The 9,116-nt window shown below is 51.0% G+C and overlaps 1 long non-coding RNA gene across 1 annotated transcript; it reads right to left on the bottom strand.

Annotated features, from left to right (window-relative positions):
* Positions 1-658: 658 nt before the first annotated feature.
* On the bottom strand, positions 659-2,165 carry LOC121102401. The gene is made up of 2 exons (XR_005834493.1): positions 1,499-2,165; positions 659-1,080 (listed from the first exon to the last, which is right to left on the bottom strand). It is a non-coding gene; the product is annotated as an uncharacterized LOC121102401 (long non-coding RNA).
* Between the last annotated feature and the right edge of the window lie 6,951 nt (positions 2,166-9,116).

A 9,116-nucleotide genomic window follows, 5' to 3' on the forward strand; every position in this document is an offset into this window, starting at 1 on the left:
GGGGGGGGGGGGTGGTTGCTCCCCCATTCCTGTGGCTGGCTGCTCCTGGGGGGTCTCTGGGCTGCCTGAGCTGGGCCGCGCCAGCCCGGCCCGATTTCCACAGCCGGCTGTGTGGGTATTTGGTGTGCCAGCGTGTGTTTATCTGCCGTGCATGTGTTTGCGTCTGTATTTATCTGGCGCGAGTGTGCGCGTCTTTGTTTTCCCTTCTGCTACGTCTCCGCAAACGTGGGGGAAACTTCTGTTTTTAATCAGGGGCCAGAACCGTCTCGTCGCCATGCTAGTGATGGCGTTATTAATCAGGCCATTTGGCACTGATCTTTCCGAGTGTTCCCTGAGATCGGGCCTGCCCTGGGGACCCGCCCAGAGGTAGCCGCAGCAGGGAGGTGCCCTGCCCCCCTCCTCATGTGCCCGAAAAGGGAAACTGAGGCACCTGGCTGCACGAGGCCTCTCTCCGTGAGCAGCCAGGGAGAGGAAGTTTTATGTGCAAAGCGATCTACGTGCATAAAAGCTTGATGAGTCCCCTCCCTGCCACATTTAAGAAAAGGAATTCTCATCCCGTTTACAGATGAGGAAACCGAGGCTCGGGGGTGGGAGCCAGAGCTCATGGGTCTCCAAGGCTTGTCTCTTTGTTCTTTCAAATGGCAACCACATTTCTTATGATTTTGTTTATTTATCTATTTATTTACTTATTTGAGAGAGCACGAGCGCGCGAGCCAGGGTCGGGGGGTTAGGGAGAAGCAGAAGGAGAGGGAGAGAGGATCTGAAGCAGACTCCGTGCTGAGGGCGGAGCCCAACACGGGGCTCGATCCCATGACCCTGAGATCGTGGTGACCTGAGCCGGAACCAAGAGTCGGATGCTTAACCGACTGAGTCACCCAGGTGTCCCTCACACGCAACCACTTCTGAAGTCGTCCGGGGCTGCTCTGCCTCCCCTGTGTCTCAGTGTCCCCTTGAGTCACCAGGAGCCCTTCTCCACCAGCCAGCCCCGACCAGTCTGAATAAGCCACGCTTCTTGGCAGGGCGCCAGCTTTCTCATATTTTCCGTTCTCGGATGCTCCAGGCCCAGGGGCCTGGCTGGCTCTGTGAACACAGATATTAATTAACATTAATTAATAACCCCTGAGGGGTGAGAGAGCTGCCTGTAGGTCCCCAAGCTCTGAAGGACCTGGAGGCTGACTTGGGTCCCAGGCCTGAGGTGGGCCCTGAGGTGGCCGAGGGCTGCTATACCCCTGCTGGTGCCTGGCGCGCCCTAAGAGCGGGGGCCATCGATGGTCCCCGTACACAGCCTGGACCTACGGGCCCCAACCCCAGAGGTGGAGACTCAGGTCCTGTGTAGGCCTGCGGCTGCAGGACACCAACTGGGCTGGAGGGGACCCTCCCCCCCCGCTTGCCGGGAGATGGAGGCCGCGGTTCCCCGCAGGGCCACATGTTTGGCTCAAGCCCCCCCCCTTCCCCTCCTGCCCAGCACCTCCTGTGTGCCGTTGGTCAAGTTACTTACCCCTTCCTTGCCTTGGCCTCCTCGTTTAGGACAGGAGTGTCATTTCTGCCTTGCAGGTCGTTGGAAAAAATAAATGACTGTGTGTGCATTTCATGGCAGGTCCACACTGTCACGGTGGAAGTCACAGCCCGCAGCCACAGCTGTGACAAAAGGCCCCTGGGGCCAGCTCCTCTGCCTACCGGAAATAGGGATTCACTGTACCTAGGTATCAGTCTCCCCATCTGTAAGGTGGGGCGACGCAGTTTGGACTTCATAGGATTCTTGCAAAAATTGACTCAAATAATGCCCCTAAAATGATGAGGACGGTGCTGGACACATTACGAGCTGAAGCAGGGAGAGAAGACGCCACCATGATTGCACTAAAGCATGGAGGTGTGGGGTTGGGACAGGAGGGGCTGCCTCCCGATTCAGGCCAAGTCTGATCACAGAAAGGGAATCAGACCACACTTAATAATTAGTCCCAGGGCGGTGTTGCGGGCTGAGCTGTGTGTCCTCAAAAAAGACGTCCAGGTCCTAAACCCTGGTCCCTGGGAATGTGACCTTATTTGGAAATAGGGTCTTTGTAGGTATAATTATTAAGTTCAAGTTAGGTCATCCTGGATTAGGGTGGGCCCCGAATCCAGCACGACTGGTGTCCTTATTAGAAGAGGGGGCCGGGGGGCTCCTGGGTGGCTCAGTCTTTAAACATCTGCCTTCGGCTCAGGGTATGGTCCCAGGGTCCTGGGATCAAGCCCTACATCAGGCTCCCTGTCCCACTGGGAGCCGGCTTCTTCCTCTCCCGTTCCCCATGCTTGTGTTCCCTCTCTCACTGGCTGTCTCTCTCTGTGTCAAATAAATAAATAAAATCTTTAAAAAGGGAGGGGGAGGACAGGAACCCAGAGAAGGCCACGTGAAGACAGAGGCAGAGATCAGAGAGATGTAGTCACAAACCAAAGAACGCCACCGGCTGTGGGAGGCCACTGGAGCCACCAGAGGCCGGTAGGAATTCTCCCCCTGAGTCTCCAGGAGGAGCCACCCCTGCCCACACCTGACTTCGGACTTCTGGCTGCCAGAACTGTGGGAGAATCAATTCCTCTTGTTTTCAGCCACCCAGTTTATGGTACTTTGTTTTGTCAGCCCTAAAAACCTAAGATAGGCATCTATCTTGTTTTTTTCTGAAGTCACATGGTGTCCCACAGCACCGTAGCTGATTTCCTCATCCTTTGTCGGTGGACACATGGGCTGTTTCTTGCTTTGCTTGGTCGCAAACAAGCCTGCCAAAAACACTCTGGCTCCCACCTCCGTGCTTGAGAGCTCTTATTCCCAGAAGGGGAACTGATGGTGGAGGGTTGGAACGCTGCCCATTTTAATGCACACTGCCAAGCACCCCCCCAAAAGTGCCAGGAAGTTTACCCCCACTCTGAAAGACAGCACCCCAAGAGTTTGTTTCAAACGTGGGTCAGAGCTGCCCAGTGAGGCTGCAGTCTGGTTGAAACGGTGCTTCTGTTCTCAGGAGAGCTTCGGAAGTGTTCGTAACCCATCCTTTGTGTGTGTGTAGGGAAGAAACTTTCTTGGACTTCCCAGAACCTCAAGGAGGGGAGGAGGGAGGGATCCTGGGTGCAGTGGATTCCAGTGGGAGGTGACCCCAGAAAGCGCAGGTAGGGGAGAGAGGAAGCGGGGAAGGGAAGGGAGGGCAGTCAGTGAGGGTGTGTTCACCAGTGAGTCTCCACTGCTAGCAAATGGGGCTCGGACCTGCTGGGGGTGCTGAGACACCAGGTTGAGCGCACCCCTCAGAGCTTTCCCACCAGGTGGCGGGGGTGGGGGGGGCCCGGGGTATTTATCCACCACTCCCCATCAGTCAGTGGGCAAGGGCTGCCCTAGCAGTGTGTTTGCTCTCCAGAACTTTCTGCTGGCCCCGGGACTGGTCCAGCTGCCAGGGGCTGGCTGTTGGAAGAAGGGAGTCAGCATGCCCAGGAGTGCTGTGGGGATACGGGTGGGTGCTGGCATTCTGGGAAAGCAGAGAGAGATGATAAATGGAACAAATAAATCACAGGGCATGTTTGGAGGGGGGGATGTGTTGAAGAAAAAGAATCAATTAGGGCAGGGCAAAGGTAAGGTGGCAATGCTGTAGGTGAAGGTCCCTAACACCAAGCTCCACACCCAGTAGGAGACTAATACACGTCCCATGCTTCTCTCTAGTCTGTGAAGAGATGGCAAGAGGGAGGGAGGTGGGAGAAGAGAGAGAGAGGCTGGCCGGTGTGGAACAGGCACCTGGGCAGGGTGGGAAGGGAGGGAGGGAGGGAGAGGCTGGTAATGACGCTGAAAAGTAATCGGCCCTTCTCTCTGGGAGGCGGTGAAACTCTAATTAGAATGAAAATGTGGTTTAATGAGGATGAAAACGGTAATTGTGCTGGGCAGCATGGTCCCCACGGTGCCACTTTCCCAGGGGGCCTCTCTGAGTCTTGGAGGGGCTGGGGTAGGGACACCAAGATGAGGTGGGGCATGGGTGGGGCCTCAGTTTCTCCCCTGAGGGTCCATCCAGATGGTACCAGGCAAAGACTGCTTTGCAGGGCCCCACCTGCCCCTGGGGCTGGTTCCAGGTGCCCCCCCCCCCCGGGGGTCCTGCTTTTCCATCCCACCCCTTATCCTCAGTGACAATGCAGCAGTGACACTGAAGCACTGATGTTGTTTACTGAGCACCTACTGTGTGCCAGGCACGGTTCCAACCCCTTTACAGACCCTAACTCACATTGTCATTCCAATTATCCCCATTTTGCAGATGATAAAACTGGGGCACAGAGAAACCATATGTAAGAGTGTATTAAAAAGAGGGTGACAAAAGTAGCCCCAAGTAGCCAGGGGCTTTCTTTCCTTAGCCAGGTAGGTGCTGGAGGCACCAAGGGGTTGCCAGCCACCGATCAAGGCCAGGGACCCCTCATACAGTTTCCCTGACCTTGCTTGAGGTGCCTCCCATTCCTCTCCATCTGCTGCTTCCGCTCTTCTAGAGGAGGTGGGCGTGGCTGGATGGGCGTGGGGGTGACTGGATTTGCAACACCTCTGACCCTGGAGGAAAGAGAAGCTGTCAGTCATTGCAGTGGGCTACAGAACTGGGACCGAAACCTGGGGCTCCTGACTCCTAGGCCTCAACTTTCTTGCCATGGAAAGCTGAGGTGTTGCTCAAATGAAGGTTTGGATAAGACTGGGGTTTATAAGACTTTGGGGTTTCCACTTCTGCTTCTGGAGGTACCAATAAAATGCAGTCTGCAGCAAGGACACATCAGAACTAAAAATGTTCATTTGAGGCCCGGTGGGCAATAAAGCAGACTTGTCTGGCCCTTCAAAGTGATCCTAGGTCAAGGAGGATTAGATTCTTGGCTACATACATGGCAGATAAAGTGTTAAGAACCTTAATATACAAAGAGCACTTATGAATCAATAAGAAAAAGACAAATATTCCACATGTGAAATTGGCACAGGGCATATATAGAAGGCTCACAAAGGAACGATAAAAAGTCACCAAACCTCTCGCAAGGATGCACAATCAGACCATTTATCAGCTAAAGACTCATGGTTAGGGACAGCTGGGTGGCTCAGTCAGTTAAGTGTCTGCTTTCAGTTCAGGTCATGATCCCAGGGTCCTGAGATCAAGTCCCGCTTCTCCCTCTCCCGCTGTTCATGCTCTCTCTCACTCTCTCATTCTCAAATACATAAATAAAATCTAAAAAAAAAAAAAAAAAGTCAAGCTTATTAGCATGTGTGAAATTGTGGGCATACACACCTGTGTGCACTCGTGGGAGTGTAAACTGATAGAACCTTCGTGGAGGGCGGTTCCAGATCTTTGTATTAAACATTTAATTGTGTGAACTCTCTGACCCAACAAGCCCATCTCTGGGAATATTTGAAGATCTATAAAGTGTAATGCAGGGTGGGTAAGAGCCCCATAATCAGGTGGTGGGGTTCCAATCCTGGCTCCGCCTTCTGTGAACTATGTGCCCTCAGTACATGAATCAATGTCACAGAGTCTCCATTTTCTCACCTGTACATTGGGCACATCATGAGATAATGTGTATGAAATTCTCATTTAGGGGCGCCTGGGTGGCTCAGTCGGTGAAGCGTCTGCCTTCAGCTCAGGTCCTGATCCCAGGGTCCTGGGATAGAGCCCCAAGTCGAGCTCTCTGCTCAGTGGGGAGTCTGCTTCTCCCTCTCCTTGCCACTCCCCCTGCTTGTACTTTCTCTCTCTCATTGTCAAATAAATAAATAAAATCTTAGAAAAAAACAAAGAAATGCTCATTTAGTGTCTCGCCAAGCACATAGTAGGTGCTGGCTACTATCACCATGACGAAAACCCTAACAGAAGCTGGAAAACAGTGAGTGTCCTTGCCCAGCAGGTCGGCTAAATACAGAGCAGAAAAAGAAAATGAGCAAACCTAGATTCATTGACACCGTGTGACCTCTGTGATATATTAACAGAAAAACAAAAAGAATCTCGAAACAAAATAATGGCCGTATATTTAATATACGATAAGTCTTTAATATATGATAAATATGATATACGATACTCAAGGTTTATATAAGACATCTTTAAATTTAGGTGCTATGTTTCAGATACACATGAAAATATCGGTTGTTCGAACATGATACGAATTTATATTTACTCCATATAAAACTTACACAGAGGCTTTCAAATAGCAAGTAACTCTGTTGAATTTCTTCCAAACATATTCAGGGACCCAGCTAAGTTCGATTTTTGGATATGCTGTAATTAACATGGGACTTTGAAAAAAGAAGAAAGGAAAACAAAAAGAACACAGGTTTCAAACATCACATATAGCCACATATTTCAAGCATTTTGACCATGAATCAGAGCACTGATTTTTCACACTGTAATATAGTCTTACCCAGGTTCAGAACTGAAGCAAAAGTTGCATGAAGTAATATTTATCCTATCTCTGTGCACTGAGGTCTGACATTTTACCTATTCTCTTCTGTTCCATTTTGAAAGTCAGGACGTTCTCATAAGTACGATATTTTTTCTCTTCAAGGCTTTGGTGGATGTCAGCGGACCGCTGGGTAGTGACCAGGAGAAAGGGTTGGGGGCGTGGGAAAAGTGTGATTTGACCTCACACCTGTTAGTGGGTTGTGTTGTGTATGTGTGAACTTATGTGCACGTGTGTGTGCATGTGTGAGTGTGCATGCATATGTGTGTGCTTACACGTGTGCCTGCGTGTGCATACAGGTGTGCATGTGTGTGCTGTGTGTTGGGATGAGGGAGAGGCAAGTGGGGCAGTCACCTCAGGAGCAGGATCTAAGGGGTGTCAAAAAATGCAGTCGTCAGGGTAAATATTTTAATGCAATATTTTAAAAAATCAAAATAATGGAAAAATCCATGGGAACAAAATGCCAAATTTGTAAATACAGCCGGGATCCGGCCCTGGTTTCAAAAATCACCCTCACTCGTTTCACCCCAATCCTGCTCCTCTGTACTTGCGTGTGTTTGTACGTGTGTTTGCGTGCACGTGTAAATGATGGGTGTGAATACACATGTGTTTGCGTGCGTTTATGCACTTACAGATGTGGTGTGCACACCGCGTATGCGTGACTGCAAGCACGTGTGCGTGTGTAGCGTCCGTAGGCATGTGTGCATGTGTGTGCACACACCTGAATGCCCAGAGAAACATCCAGAAAGATGTCCTTCAAGCTAACTACACTTTCTTCGAGAAGGTGAAAATTCAGGTATTTCTCTTTCTTTGTACTGGCCTCTATTTCCCCCCCTGGTATGCGTCGTCTTACAACCAGAATAAAAACAAGAAAGCCAACTTCACTATGGAGGGAAGGTCTTGGGCAGAGGTGTTTTCCTCGGGGAAGCCGCTGAGAAGGAAGGAATCGGAGAGATCCCCAAATTTACTCACCAGCAATAATTGCTAACATTCACTGAGCATTTCACCGTGGGCCAGGAACTGTCATTTCTTTGTTCTTCGCTCACGGCTGTGTCTGTGGAAGGTGCACAGTGCTGAGCACATGTTTGTTGAATGAAAAAGTGAGTGAGTCCCTCATTCCCCTCCTTGGAGCCAGGACTGCTCTCCCTCTGCCTGCAACGCCCTTCCTGATGGTTCTCACATGGCCAGCTCCTTCTTGTCATTTATTTATTTATTCTTAAAGACTTTATTCATCTATTTATTTGAGAGAGAAGAGAGAGAGAGCACAAGCAGGGGGAGGGGCGGACGGAGAGGGAGGAAGCAGACTCCCCATGGATCAGGGAGGGATGCGGGGCTCGATCCCAGGACCCCGGGATCATGACCTGAGCTGAAGGCAGACCCTCAACTGACTGAGCCTCCCAGGCGCCCTTCCTTCTTGTCATTTAGACTCCAGTCAATGTCCCCTCCTCCAGGAAGCCCTCTCTACTGACCTGTTTACACCAACCCATCAGCTCATTTAAATTCTCTAAATAGCACATTTCTCATCATAGCAGATTTCTCATCTCCCCTCTGAGGACAGACCTCCCCTCTCTCGGTCACCACTGTACCCCCACCCTTCACACTCAGCACCTGGCATTTAGAAGGTACTCAGTATACATTTACTAAATAAATAAATGACACCCCCAACCCATTACAAACGAGGAAATCGAAGCTCAGAGGTTCAAAGTCACCTGCCCAAGGTCACTGTGTTTCTCAGGTGACAAGACCAGGACTTAAACCCTTGTCCCTCTGATGCCAGAGCCTGGGCCATCAACCAGGACACTTCCCTCTCCTCCAGACGGCACCAGACCATGTACCTGATGCTCCGATGTGTCCTCTGGGTCCCCAGAGGCTGCTTACAAGTGGACCACCTGCCAGGAGAGGCCCTGGGGATGATGGAAACAATAGCTCCTGTTTATTGAGCGCCTACTGTGTGCCACTAAGAGGGGCTCAGAGAGGCTGTGCCACGTGCTAGGGTCCCACAGCTGACCCACGAAACATGGCCTATATTGTGGGATTGTGGGTCGAATTGCGCCTCCAAAAAGATATGTCCAAGTCCTAACCCTTGAAACATGTGACTGCGGTCTTACTTGGAAATAGGGTCTTTGCAGAAGTAACGAAGATAGGAGCGATCTAAGAGCGTCCTGGATTATACAGCGAGCCTAAATCCACTGACAAGCGTTCTTATAAGAGACAGAAGAGAAGAGGGAAGGGAAGAAGGCTGTATAAAGACGGGGCAGAGATTGGGGTGATGGGGCGAGAAGCCAGGGAACACCAGAGCCCCCAGGAGCTATAAGTGGCCTGGAAGGATCTTCCCCCATTGCCTTCGAGGGAACGCAGCCCCGAGGACCCTCTGATTTCAGACTGCTGGCCTCCAGAACTGTGGGATAATAAAATTCCTGCTGTGTCAAGCCCCCCAGTCTGCGGTCATCTGTCACCGCAGCCCCAGGACACACACGGTCTGTTCTTCCACGATTTAGCATCACTGTTGTCAAATGTACAGCAAAACGGAAAGAATTGTCCAGCGAACACCCATGTGTGCGCCCACCACCTATAGTCCGCGGATGATGCTTGGCTTGATTTGTCATTATCCGTCTTGCATCCATCCACCCACGCACCTCGTTACAATTTTTGTGAATTAAGAATTAATGTTTTTTTGAGCAGTTTGAGGTTCACAGCAGACT

The sequence above is a fragment of the Ursus maritimus genome, unplaced genomic scaffold (assembly GCF_017311325.1).
Source record: "Ursus maritimus isolate PB19 unplaced genomic scaffold, ASM1731132v1 scaffold_14, whole genome shotgun sequence".
NCBI lineage: Eukaryota > Metazoa > Chordata > Mammalia > Carnivora > Ursidae > Ursus > Ursus maritimus.